The sequence below is a fragment of the Echinops telfairi genome, unplaced genomic scaffold, assembly GCF_000313985.2.
Source record: "Echinops telfairi isolate 266 unplaced genomic scaffold, ASM31398v2 ScPeMD7_7468;HRSCAF=8506_0, whole genome shotgun sequence".
Taxonomy (NCBI): Eukaryota; Metazoa; Chordata; class Mammalia; order Afrosoricida; family Tenrecidae; genus Echinops; species Echinops telfairi.
The window spans coordinates 43,638,972-43,653,974 of record NW_022111369.1 but is presented as its reverse complement, the minus strand read 5'-3'; the positions used below and the strand labels follow the sequence as shown (position 1 = coordinate 43,653,974).

The 15,003-nt window shown below is 43.1% G+C and overlaps 1 long non-coding RNA gene across 1 annotated transcript in view; it reads right to left on the bottom strand.

The window, feature by feature from the left end:
- Nucleotides 1–604: 604 nt before the first annotated feature.
- The window catches only part of LOC123520983, a 22,919-nt gene continuing 8,520 nt past the window's right edge, over nucleotides 605–15,003 (bottom strand). The window contains exons 2-5 of the long non-coding RNA XR_006679487.1: nucleotides 9,073–9,302; nucleotides 7,344–7,419; nucleotides 4,706–4,897; nucleotides 605–760 (exon numbers count right to left, since the gene is read on the bottom strand). This is a non-coding gene — a long non-coding RNA (uncharacterized LOC123520983). The remainder of the gene's footprint in view (nucleotides 761–4,705; nucleotides 4,898–7,343; nucleotides 7,420–9,072; nucleotides 9,303–15,003) is intronic.

Below are 15,003 nucleotides of genomic sequence, written 5' to 3'. Positions count from 1 at the left end.
GCTATAACTTCTGTAAGAAACCATTTATGTTTCGCAAGTAGAGAAAACGGAGGTCCTTTTTATTTGTTAGCAATGCTTTTTTCTCAGACGTGTACGTTTACCGCAGAAGCGAGGCGCCCACGGGGAAGCTTTGGCTGTCTGAGGAGATCATCGTGTGAAATGGAAGTGGTGCCAGGAAGCCAGGCACTCGGTTCAGACGAGCTCAGCACCAGCTGACTGGCTTGTGGCTCCGACTGTCTGATTCTCTGGAGCCGCTGGTTGTAGACTTGCCAGCAATCCTTGACTGGGGAGATCGCCAAAGGGCAACACTGCGAAGGGCAGCCTACCAGACCGCCCTTCCTGGCTTTGCTTTGGGTCTTCCACTTTAAACGTTAAGGGAACATACAAAATCAAGAAAACGCCATCATTCTAATTACGGCAACCCTTTCTTGACTCATTTCTCTTCATTCATAGGACTCGTGAAGCTATTTTCTTTGCTTCCATTTGAAAACAAAAAGCATCGATCTCTTGTGCTTGTGTGAGGAGCCTGGTGGCACTGTGGGTTGGGCGCGGAGCTGTTAACCTCAAGGTCAAGGTTCAAGGCCACCATCACAGTGAGAGAAAGATGAGGCTGCCTACTCCCATCGTGAGTTGGAATGGACGCGGTGGCAGTTTGGTTTTGGTTTATTACACATGCTTAGAATACTATAATGACCGAGTCGTAGAACTGCAGGGTGCCTTAGGAACTTCCCTTCATGTTACAGATAACTGTGCACAAGTTCTGAAAACGAAAATAAATCTGTTCAGCTTTTCCTCCCCAATTGTCTATGGTAGTTACTAATCAGCTAATAATCACTCAGATTAATTATTTATAAATATTTCAAACTGTGAAATATTTACATTTTTCTCTCCTAAAGGTGATATCTATTTTTTATATTTTAGTGAAATGAAGATAGCTAGCAATTTATAATCCGACTCACTAATCCAAAATATCTTTCCTAAGAAGTACATTTTAGGAAATGACTCAGAATTACCTCACAGAATTATGTATATAAAAATTGACTATAAAATGATGGGGAAAAATGATGTGGGATAGAATAAAAAAAGAAAATATGTATGGAGCATTTGTTGTGTGCCTGACTTTGTGTTTGCTAAGCTTTGTGCACATATTATCTGATTTCATTCTCAAAGTCACCATAGGAATTAGGTGCTACTTCTATTTATTTTCTAATGGTGGGGAGAAATTGGAAGTCAGAAAACTTACTTAACTTTTCCAAGTTTGGGCTTGCAATTGGTGGTAGCAATATTCAAACTCAGGGCTGGTTAGCAATGAGGTTGGGACTCTTATCAGATATGCTATGCCACTCTGAAAACTGGTGTGGAATGGTATGTAGCTTTAAAAATAATTATGTTTCAGAAGAACCTTTTATGACATAGGAAACTATTTACAACATATTAAAAGGGGGAGGGGAGCACCTAGCCAAGCCAACACACCTGAATGATCCTAAGTCTGGTTTTTAAATGTTTCTATAAGCATCAAAAAAGATAGGAAGGAAACACACCAAACTGTTAAAAAAATGATTTTTTCTGGGGGATGGTGAACCAGTGATTGTAACTTTCTCTACACTTTTCTTATTCCTTTAAAGTTTAAAAATTATTAGTAAGGATTTATCACTAGAAAAACATGATTAAATGGTGGCTTGAGAATTTTAAAGCATTATCCAATAGGAAGGGCCCTTTATTGATAGTTCCTGGTGGCGTAGTGGTTTTGAGTTGGGCTGCTAACCTCAAGGTCAACTGTTTGAAACCACCAGCTGGTCCACGGGAGAGAGATGATACTTTCTACTCCTGTAAAAAGCATGCCCATCTTGGAAACTCACAGGGGCAGTTCTAGCCTGTCCTATAGGGTCGCTATGGATCTGGATCCATTCTATGGCAGTGAGGGGTTTTTTGCTTTTTGGTCTCCCCATATCAGGGCGTGCCATTGGTGATGCTGAGAACAAAGCTCTGAATGGCAGTGACTTCTCACTCTTCTCTCGAGTTCACTGGTGTCCAGCACAGCGCTTCCTTCCTTGCTTCTGATGACGGATGACAGACTTGTATCTCTTAAAGCAGTCGGACTTGGAAGAAACTGCGGAAATCCCACAGCTAAATAAAATTGAAAAACAACCAACAAACTCACTGCCATCGAATTGACGCCAACTCATAAGTGACCCTGCAGCACACAGTACAAGTGCTTCTCTGAGTTTCCAGGTCTCACTCTTTATGGTGGCAGGAAGCTCTGTTTCTCCAGCAGAGCAGCTGGTGGTTTCAAACGGTGGACCTTGTGGAATCACAGCCCAATGCATAGCCAAGACACCACCAGAGCTCCTTGAGAGTTGGTTATTAGATGTCTTCTCTCTGTTTTTAGACAGATACTTTCAATTATTACCTCTATTCTAAGTCTGACCTTGAGCCATGAACTTCAAAACCCATTGCCACAGTCCATTGTGAATCATAGTGACAGGGTAGAACTACCCACACTAGACTTCCAAGGCTCTAAGTCTTTCCTGAAACGGATGACCACAGCTTGGTCCACAGGGTGGTTGGTGGATTCAAACAACTGGCTAAGACTTCCCTACTGTACCAGCAGGACTCTTCCATGCAGTCACTGCCAAGGACCCCAGGACAGACCGGAACTGCCCCTGAGGCTTTCTGAGACTCTGACTCTTTACGGGCATAGAAAGTTTCCATTAAGAAAGGGGAAAAATAATAATAAACATTTTTTTAAAAGAAAGGAATTTCAACCTGAAGCCAAGGGAAGGGCGTTTGAATCCTGAGTTATAAGACCGGCTTTCTCTCACGTCTTTGGGGATTACCAGACAGTAGTTGACCTACCTGTGCAGGTGGCAGTAGAAAGGAAGCGCTAAAAAGAAAGGCTCAGAGGTCAAGTTAAAGAATTGATTTGCAGACTAGAATGAAATTAGCCCATTCAAAAACTAGGAATACGTTGTGCAATGGTTTAAATGTGTGCCACATGACTTAACAATTTGAGGCTGTATGTTTACAATGCCTCTCTGCTACATTCAGTTCCTTTCCTGAGATTCCTCCCCTGGAGGTCAAGAATGATTCCTTGTGGACTTACACAGAGTCTTTGGGTGCACAGATCCGATGAGGGCAGGATCTCCGGGAAAGAGAAAAAGAGCAGGCCATGAATTAAGTCTTGCGTTTCAGATAAAGCATTAGTCTTCTTTTATCTATCTATCTATCTATCTATCTATCTATCTATCTATCTATCATCTATCTATCTATCTATCATCTATCTATATTTATCCTTTTCTTCCCACTAAATGGTTAGAGCAGAAGCTAAGTAAGGAAAACAGTATCAGGAAACTGGTAGATGTGAAATTCTTTTCACCTCCCAAGGATTCCACCATCCAGAGCCTGCTTTGGGGGACATGCCATCTGCACAGGGCTGGGGGATCAGCGAACAAGGAGCGAACAAGTTTAATCTTGGGATGCAGTGAACTCTTTGGTAGCCACGCCTCAAACTATCTCCCCAAAGGCTGGGGTTGTGAGAGTGAAAGCAAGCAAGCTCTATCCGGCCCTAGGGGACTTGATGGGGTGGGGGTGGGGGTCGGGGGGACAGGGTCCTGCAATGAATGCGGAGCCAAATTGCCTGGCAGCTTGAATGGGGAGTTCTCATGAAGGGACTGATAGCAGAACATGAGGTAAATACCTTATCACTGGCCCAAGATAGAAAATAGTTAACGATTGGCTAAAATATAAGGAAGCTAGAAGGTGAATTGGATGATGAGGGACTTATTTGGTAATGCTGAGAAAGTACCAAGATTCTGCGCATACTGATGTCTTCGTGTATAAGCCTTATAAAATGCTTTGTCACGTGCCTCCCATCCAAGCTCATAAGGAGTGCTATATTCCATAGAGGTGCTGGGATCCAAGCTTCTATCTAGGGAGTGGAGCAGGTTGTGTCCCTCCCCTCCCCAACACCCCTCACCCCCGCGTCCCTGCCCCCCCAGCCCCCCCCACAAAGATTCTTGCTTAATTTCCCTTGACTTCAAAGTACCCTTGAGAGAGAACAATGAGGCTGTCTACTCCATCAAAGAATAGTCTCAGAAACTCATGGGGTAGTTTTACCCCATCCCACAGGGTCACTATGAGTTGAGTTGGCATCAAAACGATGGCAGTGAGCTTGGCTTTTGGTTTTCCAAGGACCTTCCGTGGAACTGTTCTGCTGTTCGACTTCTCATGATCCCCTAACAGAAGGTTGTGTATGTATGATTTAGACTTTGGAAAGTAACAGGATGGCTGCTAAGCACAAGAGAAAATGGGTCAGATCAACTATGGAAGAAAGGGAGGTTAGCTGTTGATTTTAATCCCAGTGTTGAGAGGAGAAGAGTTTAGGTCTCTCGTGGTCACATTGACAGATCATGTGCTGCTTCGAAGGAAAGTCCCTGGGTGGTGTAGCTCCTAGCGTGACTCATAGTTAACATGCTAAGCTGCTGACTGCAAGAATGGAAGTTTGAGACCATTTAGAGGCATCTCAGGAAAAAGGTCTGGTGATCTGCTTTCAAAAAAATCAACCATGGCAAACTCTGGCACACACGGAGTGGCAATCAGTCGGGGTCAACATGCTAGCAACTGGTTTCTGGTGCTTTAAGGATGAAAGGAGAGCTGGGCGATTGCTAACGCCTTTTAAAAGAAATGACCTCATCCAAATACTTACCGCTTAAATTATTATCTGTAAGCCATTAAATTGCAGTACATGTTCTAAACCATTGAGATCAAGCTTGTCCTCCCTCTGGAAGGTCTCACCATCAATTGATGGAGCTCCAGACTTTTCAGTGTTACCCATTTATAGCTCGTCCTTACAGTTCCCTGGGAAAGTGTGACTGGGCTGAGTTCTGTTCTCAAAACTCTATGAAAGGAAGGGGAAAAAATAGACAATACAGGTCAATAAAACGGTTGGATTAAGAACAAAATGACCTCATTGTCATCAGTAAACACCACAGAGATGGAATCTCCTCCCTGACCTGATAGATGTTATGCAGTAAGTAGATCACAGCGAGACAAAGTCCCAGCGTCAATCCCCGGGGAAAGTCCAGTTCAGACAGGAGGCTGACCTATATCTTGGGCTATGAGTACTGAGAAAATGCTGAGGGTCAGGGGTAGGTTTGGAGGACTTGGGACCCGGATGCTTCTTACCCGGGCCAGATATTGATCTTTGAAAGAAAAATGACATGCTATGACGTAGTCATTAACTGACATTTGAAATAGGTTTCTTTTTAACCATTCGTGGAGTAGAGATTGAGACCTTGAGTTTATTGCAGATCAATGGTCAACATAAAAACCAATTAAAGGTTAAAGGGAAGAAAGGAGTTATGTATTAACTTTATTTCAAAAACTAATACAAGCACTTCACTGACTGAATAGTTAAGTGAAGAATATGAAGCAATAAAATGTGCATAAAAGTTTAAAGTGACAATTTAAAGCCACTTTGGAAAATAATTTGGAATTTGTCATAAAGTTATCATATGACTTAGGAAACTAATTTTTAGGGCTATTCCCCAAAGATATGAAAACATGAGTCCATGCAAATGTTCACACAAATACCATAGAAACATTATTCATAATGGCCAAGGAGTGGCAACAACTCAAATGTCTATTAACTAATGAATGGGCGAGCAAAAGTGTACTAGCCATACCGTGGAATGATGAGCAAAAGTAAGGAAGTTCTAGTAGATAGAACATGGAAGAGCCTTGAAAACATGCTGAGTTAAAGAAGCTAGTCACAAAAGGCACATGGCCCATGTTCCCTTTGCATCAAAAGTTCATAGAACCACAAAGTAAATAGTGGTTTCTAGGTACTGAGGAGAAGGGAGCCTAACTCAGAACAAATGCAAGGGAATAGAAATATACGATTTCATCAAAAATATAACAACATCTATGAAATGAATAAGTAAATAATACAAGCATAGTTCCATATGCCTATGGATGGAATGAAGGTGCTTAGAATATGCTGTGGTGCAGCTGAATGTTAAAAAAAAAGAGTAAGAAATGTAAATTTGTGATTTTCACCACCCACCTTAGAGAGAACCCTTGATTACAAGTACCATTTTAACAATCGGTTTGCTGAACTCAACTAAAAACTAGATGTTGATTCTGCCAAACCAGAGCAAACCAACTGAATCCCGCCACTGGTGGTATCCTTTCACCAAACCTACTCAATATGTGTGCTGAGAAAATCACACGAGAATTTGGACTATATGCAAGAACAATGCATCAAGATTGGAGAAAGGCTTATCAACCTTCAGTGTGCACCTGGCATAATCTTGCTTGCTGAAAGCAAGGAGGACTTGAAGCCCTTGATGAAGATCAAGGCCGGAAGCCTTCCATGTGGATGACAACTCAATGAAAGAAAACCAAAATCCTCACAACTGGACCGATAGGTAACATCCTGAAGAACAGAGAAGAGTGACGTTTTCAGGGATTTCATCTTGCTTGGATCCACAATCAATGCTCATGAAAGCAGCAGTCAAGAGATCAATCGGCACAGTGCACTGGGGAAATCAGTTGCACAAGACCTCTTTAAAATGTTGAAGAGCCAGGAGGTTACATTGAGGGCTAAGATGTGCTTGACCCAAGCCATGGTCTTTTCAATGGTCTCATAAAAGTGTCAACGTTAGACATTGAATGAGGAAGAATGAGGAAGAATCGATGTATCTGAATAGTGTGCCGGTGGATACTATTGAAAGTATCATGGACTACCAAAAGAATAAACAGATCTGTCTTGGAGAAAGTACAGCCAGAATGCTTCTTGGAAGGGAGCATGACTTTGGACATGTAATCAGAAGAGACCAGTCTCTGACAAAGGACATCCTGCTTGGTAGGGGGTCCATGAAAAAGTAGACCCCGACAGGAAGGATTGACCCAGTGGTTGCAACAATGGGCTCAAATAGAAGAACAATTGCGCGGATGGTGCAGGGTCAGGCAGTGTTTCATTCTGTTGTCTATAGGGTTACTATGAATCAGAGCCAACATGACAACCCCCAACAGTCCTTGCCTGTCTACCTGTTCCCCCATCTTTCTCCCACTTCATCCCTCATCATTTCTACCCTGAGCAGCTGCAATCGCTTTGCAACACATTTTCTTGCCTTGCCTTAAGGACAAGGAATTTGGTTTTGGTTTAACCCACCTCTCTAAAATCAATCCTTCTCGCTGCTATCAAAGTGATATTGCTAAAGTTCTAGTCACTCATGTCCCTGCCGCTTAGTCCCTGTGTTGAGACCCTCCGGAGGCATACAGAAGAGTCCTCAAGGCATGAAGGATGGGATTCCCTTGAAGGGCATCCGACTTTAACTTACACCACAGCATCCACCCAGGAACTGGGGAAATGGCCGGGGTCAGCTGACATTCTTTGATAGCAGCATTTTGGTCCGTCTATAAGACAAAAAAAGGAGTATGATTTTTTTTTAAAAAGGAAGAAAACCCACACTGTCAGCTCACAGATGTGATACCATAAACAGATCACAGAAATGTAGTCCAAAGTCCCTGTGTACAGTCCTATTATCAGTCCCTGGGGCAAGTCCAATTCAGACAGAATGCTGTTATAATACCTTTCATGAGGAACGACTTCTCCAGTGAAACCCGCAGCTCTTCCCCTCCCACCGGTCCGTCTGCTTGGTTTGGGCCATCGGCATCATTCTGCTCTTCTGTCGATTCTGACTCATGGTGACCCTATAGGACAGAGTAGGACTGCCTTGTGGGCTTAAGAGATGGTCGATCTTGGCAGGAATTGGAAGCCTCTTCTTCTTCCTCGGAGAGGCTGGCGGTTTCCCATGGCTGGTCTTGCATTAGCAGCTCACCACCCAACCCACTGTGTCAGCGTCACTGGCCACCCCTCCGCCACCACGGCTCCATACCCGAGGTCCTAGGGTGGACAAAGCGAGTCTCATCCCCTGACAGAAGCAGCACCGCTTCTCACTAGGGGAGTACACTGTTTCAAACTACACTTTTTTCTAAAAAAGATCAACTCCTTTATCTAGTACTGAACCTTAGAAACAGAGATCAGTTGTGCATACTGTGAGAAGATGGCTGGCCTCGGGCAATTTTAACTGTCTGTGAGGTTTGCCTTACCCACTTCATTGTAGATTTAATCACCAGAGAAGGTGAGCTGTCTCGCATGGGTTTCGCATGTACATCTGAGAGTATTATTTAAATTGAATCTCTTTCCTGCTTCCCTGAGTTATTGTGTGGCAATGGGAAGGATGCCGAATGAGTGGATTTGTGAGGTGTGACAGCCTTAGTGTTGCAACATAGTTTACTGTTTGTACTGTGCTTTTTAGATTTTAACCGTTCCGCACAATTCTGCTCGATTCTTAAGTGAGTATATTTAATCACAGATTTATAGGCATTAGGTGTTTGGGGCCATCTACTTCAACCATCCGGCTAATTCATAAACCCCAAAGGATGAACTGGGTGGGAATGAATGCCCTAGTAGCCTGGGACACTTCCCATTCAAAGGAAGCCTTTCATCTTCAGATAACTCTGACTGTTAAAACCATGTCCTCTGTACACGAAGCCTAAATCCGACTTCCTGCAATTTATACCCTTTGATATCATATCTGCTCCCCAGGGCCACACAGAACTCCTCTAATCCCTCTTCCTCTTGGCAGCATTTCAAGCCTTTGAAGAAGCTAATTATGTCCCCAGAAGTCTCCTTTTCATCTTCTGGTTTATTCTCACCCACTGTTCCTGATGGTGATGATAACATTAGTAATAATGGCCAATATTGATTGATTTATTGGGTGTGTAATATGAGTCAAGTATGGTTCTAAGCAGTATATATACATATACTTACATATATATGTATGAGCATATGTATGTGTGTGTGTGTGTGTGTGTACTTTCATAATTCTCCTAATAACCCTGTAAGGGAGGCATTTTATCCCATGTTTACATATGAGGGGACTGAGATGCAGGGAGGTTAAATAATGGGCCAATGATTTAACAGCTCATAATTAGCAGAGCCTAACTTAAAAGTTTTCAATCCAGTTAGTTTCGTCCTTGAGCCTTCCCTCTTGTCAACCTCACCTGGCCTGGAGAAGTGGTCCAGGTTGTCCAGGGTCCTGTCCGAAAGAAGTCCAGAAGCATAGACCTGTAGATGCGCCTGTCCATGGCCTGCAGTCTCTGGAATAAACTTGTGTTGACGCCACTCATGCTTGCATTAGCTGAATGCTGCACCTCCTGCCAAGCACTGGCGCAAAGGAAAGCTCATCAACGTTCTTCACCGGTGTGCAATTGCCGGTGCCGTCGCATGCTGCCTGTGTGAAGTAACTCAGATCAAGAAATGAGAACAATCCCCATGGTTTTCTCCAAATTTCAGCAGCTATAGTTAGGGACCACATATCTGAGAGAGGACTCTTACTGTGTGTTAGAATCAATAGCTTCTGTATGAGAACTGAATCTAAACCCAATACCGTTGACTTGATCTTGACTCTTAATGGCCTTTTAGGACAGAATAAAACTGCCCAATCGGGTTTCCAAGGCTGTACAGAAGCACGCTACCTCATCTTTCTCCCATGGAGCAGCTAGTGGATTTGAACTATCAACCTTTCATCTGGGCCAACACAACACAATGTACCACAAGTGCTCCTGATGAAATCCAGGGTCCACTATTAGAACTAAGAGTGAACAGCTTTCTGTAGCAGCTTTCTGTTGTTAAACTCAGATGGTTTCAATAATATTTGGTTCTAGAACAAGAGTTTTTTATTTGTGAAATCATTCATTATCTAAATCTCTACTGTGCTCTTTAAGGGTTTGATGAAAATTTAGTATCCTTGAAAAAATTAACCAGTGATTACGTTTGGTAGAGAGAAACTGATTCGTAGGTGACAAACACTGGTATTTTAAGTGATTCCAAGATGTGTGTGTATGCATGTTTGTTAGAAGATATATAGTATTTTTAAGAATTAATATTTTATAATTTGCTTATGTTGGAGTCTCTAGAGGAGTAAAACATACATATGTAAGGTCAAAAAGTATTGCTACTAGGTTTTCAATTCATACATAAACAGCTTTATTCCAAACATGTCTTTAAACATGTCTCCGTGATCAATGGATGGATACAGACACGTTTGTTTTTTTTAGCAAGACACTTGTTTTAGTCTTGTTCCCCCAAACCACCAAACTCATTGCCTTCCAGCCAATTCCAAGTCATGGCAATTGTCTTCAGCTGAGTTCTTCGGATTGGGAGAGAGGGATCTAGCTTATGTAACGGTGCTTCAAAAAAATTGATGGAAAAATTCCATTATCTTTTGATTGTATTTTCCCATAAACTTATTTTCACTCCATTGGACTGCAATACACATGGTTGGCAGTTCAAAACCACCAGCAACTCCTCGGGAGAAAGATTAGGCTTGCTACTCTGGTAAACAATTACAGTCTCAGAAATCCATAGGGGCTCGCTATGAGGCAGCATTAATTTACTGGGGCAGTGAGTTATATAGCGATTTATCTCAAGGAAATGGTTCACATGGTTGTTGAGGCTGGCAAATGCCAACCCAGTCTAGAGGCTTCTCTTGACTTGGGTTTAGAACCCAACATTAGCAGATCAGCAGACTCACAGGTTCCTAATAACTCTAAAGATCAGTAGGCAATCTGGCAGACCATTAGCTCAAGTCCAAAGAACCAGAGGTCAAATAATAAGCCAGATGTCGGAACCAGATCCAGCATAAAGCAAAAGAGCTTTGCCAGAGCATCCGCATATATTGGAAGCAGGCCACACCCCTAAGAAAACTCTCTTTCAATTGATTGGCTGCTTGTAGCAGATATGATCATGGAAGTGATTATATTAGTTTCACATGGGAGATGACTGTATCATAACTGCCTAACCACTGAGAATATGCCCCAGCCAAGTTGACACTCGACCTTAACCATCACATTGATTCTAGGGGGCAGAACAGAACTGCTCTCGAGGGTTTCCGAGGAAGTGGCTGATAGGTTTGAATTGTTGAGCTTTTGGTTAGCAGCCCAAATACTTAACCCACTGGAACATTAGGACTGCTTCCAGTCTCTATAGGATGCCTCCGGAAACATTTTTAAAAAAGGATCCAATTTTAAAATCGGCTTTTCCTGTAGGGATTTTCTGGGTAATTTCAAGACAGAGCGGCCAGCTCAGAAGGTTATGGGATTATTTTGATAGGTTTTTTGGAAGGACACAGGACAATCATGGAGATTTATTATGAAGCTTTATAGAAATGTCCTTGGTGAAAAAAAGGCCAAGAAAGTTGTGCTGATGATTTCTTTTCTTTCCGCAGTCAGGACAGTATTTCTAACAATTCTTCCTCAGTAGCAAGGGACGTGAAAATCGTGTGGGGAGCCTTCCTCCATCCTGACGCTGCCCCTTACTCTCGAACCCTGATCTTGCAATTTCAGACTTCTTTCTGTTCCCCAAACTCAAAGTTGGCAGAATTGCCATTTTGACATGGTACGAAATGAAGAGCACAGCGTTCCTCAGGGAAGGGCTGGAGGGATGCCTTCAGGGTTATACAGACCTAGATGGAGGATGTGTCAAGAAACAAGAGTTTCACATTTGATAACTTTGTGTAGATCCCTCTCTCCCAATCCGAAGAACTCAGCTGAAGACAATTGCCATGACTTGGAACTGGCTGGAAGGCAATGAGTTTGGTGGTTTGGGGGAACAAAACTAAAACAAGTGTCTTGCTAAAAAAAACAAACGTGTCTGTATCCATCCATTGATCACGGAGACATGTTTAAAGACATGTTTGGAATAAAGCTGTTTATGTATGAATTGACAACCTAGTAGCAATACTTTTTGACCTTACATATGTACGTTTTACTCCTCTAGAGACTCCAACATAAGCAAAAGGTTTCTATGATTTTGTAGCAAGCCAAGAACTCATATCTTTCTATTTGTAAAGTAGATTTCATTTTTAGTCCCTGTGTCAGTCTGGGTAGACTAGAAACAAATTCATGGACACTCATATGTGTTTAGGAAAGAGCTTTATATAAAAGAGCAGTTGAATATTGAGAAAACATCCCAGCCCAGTCCAGATCAAGCCCATAAGTCCAATATTAGCCCATATGCCCAATACCAATCTATAAAGTTCTCTTCAGCCTCACAAAACACATGGAATGATGCTGAATGCAGGAAGATCACTGGCCAGTGGGTGAAAAGTCTTGTGGATCCAGTGGCATTGTAAGCATTGGCTGGACTGGCAGGGGTCTCCACGTGGTTTTTCCAGCTCTCAGGGGTCTGCTTGCATCAGGATAGGTCCATGTGGCTTCTCTTCAGGAACGTCTCCCAGGGAGTGAGCAGAAAGAGAGAGTTCTCCCACCTCCAAGGAGGAATAGAGGAGTTCCCAGAATCCTCAGGAGAAGGGCATGCCCACACAGAGGCCTCATTGTCTATGACCTGATTGACAGCCTAGACTCCACCCCTTCACTTGTAAACCTCTCAAATTGACACCAGATTCTATAACTACCACAGTTCCTAAGTCAACCTTGCAGAATTGGTGGTGGAAAAATCACTGTGCCCCAGTGATGTCTGAAATGTATGAGCTGATGTAGATGATTTATTAGATGTACACATTGCCACGTCTAACTTTTTTAATGATCTCAGTATAGACTTCTAAGTCCATCCATCCATCCATCCATCCATCCATCCATCCATCCATCCATCCATCCAACCTTTAAGTATTATATGCTTTGGGGAACATTATCAGACTTAAAATAACAACAACAACCAAAAAATAAACCCTGTAAACACTGCCCTTTCTTCTAAGGCAATTTCAATGTTGTGGAGGACACAGTGGAGGGACATGAATTGGGTCAAAGCACTACTATAGAAACTAAGAAGACAGTGCTATTTCAACTTATGATTTAGGAAGTGTCTCCTGAGTGAGTGGAGCCTGGGGTGTTGATGGGAAAAGCAAGTAGTCACTCACAAGGGGATGTGAAGCCCAAGAGATGGACCTACCTGTGCACATTGTTGTGGTAAGTGAAGTCATAGGTTTTGAATGTAGAGAGGAAAAGTGTATAGAGATCTGTAGAAGATTGAGGAGCAGGGTGCAAGGAAAGAGCAGGCGAAGAAGACAAGTAGAAGTGGACAGAGAGGTGTGAGGAAACTAAGAGCACAGTGTCCTGGAAGGTGAAAGGAGCATGTTTTCCTTAGAAGATCCTGGGTAGGGTGAGGACAAAGGAGCCCCGTGGCAAGTGGTTTCTACCACGTGGCTTTTATTGTTTTTACCAGAGGCACCGAGGTTTCAGGCCCCTCCTCGATCTGCCCTTGTGCTCTGAAGAAAGAATTTAGACGAGAGATAAGCAAAGGCCGAGTGTACGTAGGGTTATGTCCACCACAGACCACACAGATGGGCATCTCAGCTAGTCTGAGAGCCTGTCTTGGGTGGAAATACAAGTTTCCATACTGCTGATAGCCACCTTTTCAGTGTCAGCTCCCCTTTACAAATGTTGCACCCAAAGTTCATTCTCTGTTCTTGTCATCCGGGCCAGCACCCAGGACTGCCATTTGTGGGGGTTGTAAGTATATTCCATCCACGCCCTTTTACTGCCTTCCCCTCCAGTGCTGGGAATTCCTTTTCCTTTGAAAACTGCAAATAAAGTGTCTTCTCTGCCCTTCCCCTCCCTCTGTGCTGGGATTCCTTCCATTAGTCCCTCACCCCTCCTTACCCCAGTTCTGTATACCTAGTATTGTCATGGGGAGAGAGGGAGAGAGAGGGAGAGAGAGAGAGAGAGAGAGAGAGAGAGAGACTGTCTAATAAACTGATGAAACTTTGAAAAACCGCCCTCTCTTGGAAAATGAGACCTCAGATCCCTGTGAGATGACGTTGGAAGGTTGACCCCCAAGACCCTGTGACAATCTTGGCAAACTCTGAAGCCAAGGAAACACTGGCACAGCACATCCTCATTGTTTGAGGGCTGTGCATTTTTTGATTTTTTGTTTTTAAATACTTTTATTGGGGGCTCTTACATCTCTTATCACAGTCCTACATTCCTTCAATGTGTCAAGCACATTGGCACATATACCATTATCATCATTTTCAAAGCATTCTCTTCCCACTTGAGCCCCAGATATCAGCTCCCTATTTCTTCCCCCTCCCTCCCCATCTGCCCTCACTCACGAACCCTTGATAAGTTAAAGGGCTGTGCATTTTTTAATCCTCCTCCTCCTCCTCGCTGAAATGTATTTGTAATCCCAAACTCGCTACTTGAAGCCTTCGTGGACATGTTCAAAGCAGCAAAACCCCCGTCACCTGACACATGTATTTCTAGCTGATCTCAGGGTGATGGGTTTGCTGTTTGTGTAATGCTGTGTAATCACGTGTGTTAGTCAGGGCTGACTAGAGAAACAAATCCAGAGACACTCATATGTGTGCCATAGAGAACTTTATATCAAAGAGTAATTATATATTAAGAAACATCCCAGCCCAGTCCAGATCGAATCTATAAGTCCGTTATTAGCCCATATGCCTGTCTAAATTCCTCTTTAGACTCATGCAACACATGCAATGACGCTGAATACAGGAAGATCACAGGCCAGTGGGCAGAAAGTCTTGTAGATCCAGAGGCAGTGGAAGCATCTCAGTGCTGGCATGGGTCTCTACATGCCTCTTCCGGCTCCAGGACACTGGTTTTATCAGTGTAGCTCCATGTAGCTTGTCAACAGGAATGCTTCACAGGGAGTGAGTATATCTGGCCTCCACTGAGCTATCTATCTCCTTTGTGCCTTCAAATGAGGTCATCAAACTGTGACCTGATTGACAGGCTAAACTCCACCCCCATCACTCTTAATAGTCTCAAGTTGACACCAGATTGTGTAACGTCTCCTTTCTATGATTTAAAAAAAAATCATTTTATTAGGGGCTCATACAACTCTTATCACAATCCATACATACATCAGTTGTGTAAAGCACATTTGTACATTCATTGCCCTCATCATTCTCAAAACATTTGCTCTCCACTTAAGCCCCCAGCATCAGGTCC